The 1,936-nt window shown below is 39.5% G+C and overlaps 1 pseudogene; it reads left to right on the top strand.

Moving 5' to 3' along the window:
- Window positions 1-1,183: 1,183 nt before the first annotated feature.
- LOC121438442 lies at window positions 1,184-1,665 on the top strand (annotated as a pseudogene).
- The last annotated feature ends 271 nt before the right edge of the window (window positions 1,666-1,936 follow it).

Here is a 1,936-nt window from a genome sequence, read left to right as displayed (position 1 = left end):
TTTCAAAAAAGAAAACAAAATATTATTCTTCATTTTACATACTAATCTCAGTTTCCATGCCCTCTTCTCCTCCCATTCCCTTCACCTACCTCTATCCCAACCCCCATTCACTCCTCAGAGAGGGCAAGGCAAATGCTTTGGGGAAGATCAAATGTATCTAGACTGAGCAAAGTATCCACCCAAAGAGAATAGATTCCAGAAAAGCCAGTACAATTTCTACTTAACAGTACAGAGAAACATGAACATGGTGAAGATTGCCAAATATGGGGAAAATAGCAGAAATGACGTGATGGCATGTAGGAAAAGGTCTCAGGAAGCAAGTAAACTGTGGAAGAGGAAGAAGATGGACTAGCTGCTATTGGAACTCAGGCAAGTCTCTAAGGACCCGAGTGGATCATTGAGTGTGAATGATGAGTAGACTTAGCTGATGGTGTGAAAAAGGCAAATATTTTAGGGACCAGGGAGTAGAAAGATGTAGCCTGTATAGAATAAGCCCCCCCCTCCAGCATTTCTGAGAGGACACCAAAGGACTGGGAATAGCTGTGTAATGGATAGAGCAGGTCTCAGTGGTTGGTATGAACCATTAGACCTGGAGGTCTAAATGAAAAACATATCTTCAAGATGTGTTTTTATGATTATTCAAAACTAATCTCAGAGAGAATTTATATGTATATATTAGTTCTTTCATTTTAGGGGTAATCAATATTAGAGATTTCAGCATGATATACTTACTATACTACTGATTTCAATACATACAAAGGCAGTTAAGGGGTTTACAAATAAAATGAATAATATAGTCAGACTCATAATTTATATTAATTACAAACCCAAACCTATAATTCTCCTGACCCAATGGCTTGCCTATCATGCAGGGATGGGAATGAACACAGGAGTTTCATGCATGGAAAATATCCTCTACAAACCGAAGTATGACTCTAAAGCAATAAATGATAATTTAATCTTATAAATGCTAGTTCAGGGCTTATTTCAAACATCTGTACCAAAAGCTGTCTCTCCTAAGTTGGATATTACTCAGTTCCTCATATAACATGAAGATATGCAAATAATCTCCTCTTCTGCTCATGAAAAATAGCCATGACCCTACAGTTCTTACGGAGACACCGAGGTCTGAACTCAAAAATCTTCCCATTTTGTGTTAAGCCCTGAACACACAACATCTAAGATGAACTTAAGACTGACCTGGATTTTCCTTTGTGCTCTTTTCAAAGGTAATGTATAGATAAAGAGAGCTGCCTTAGTATTTGGGCAAATATAAGTGAGAGTGACAATGGACATATTGTAGTTTTCTGACAAGATTCTCTGTGTTTGCAGGTGTCCAGTGTGATGTGCAGCTGGTAGAGACTGGGGGAGGCTTGGTACAGCCTGGAGGGTCCCTAAAGCTTTCCTGTGCAGCCTCTGGATTCACATTCAGTAACTACTGGATGCACTGGTTCCGCCAGGCACCAGGGAACGGTTGCTATAATTAAAGACAAACCTGATAATTATGAAACACGCTATGCAGAGTCTGTGAAAGGCAGATTCACCATCTCACGAGATGATTCGAAAAGCATGCTGTACCTGCAAATGAACAGCTTAAGAGTTGAAGACACCACCATTTATTACTGTACTGAAGGCACAGTGAGAGGATTTCAGTGTGAACCCTGACAAAATCCTCCCTGCACCAATGCCTAGAACCAGCAGGTGGCAAAAAGCATACACGAGGTAGTCCAGGAAGAGGTGCAAACAGAATTCAGTGCATCTCTTATGGCCAATCTTCTAATTTAACATAATGCTTTCTGTATTTATGTGCTGTGAAATCTGTGATGACAAAGACCTGTTTTGGCACAATTTAAAGTATATACACCACACAGTCTAACATAAATTACTTGTAAAAAAATCACCTTTGATAACAGAAATGATTAGGGTGAGGACGCTA

The sequence above is a fragment of the Microtus oregoni genome, unplaced genomic scaffold (assembly GCF_018167655.1).
Source record: "Microtus oregoni isolate MIOR12 unplaced genomic scaffold, Mior012 000056F_ref0000123, whole genome shotgun sequence".
NCBI classification, from domain to species: Eukaryota; Metazoa; Chordata; class Mammalia; order Rodentia; family Cricetidae; genus Microtus; species Microtus oregoni.
The sequence above is the reverse complement of the archived record's forward strand: the minus strand, read 5'-3'. Positions and strand labels throughout refer to the sequence as shown.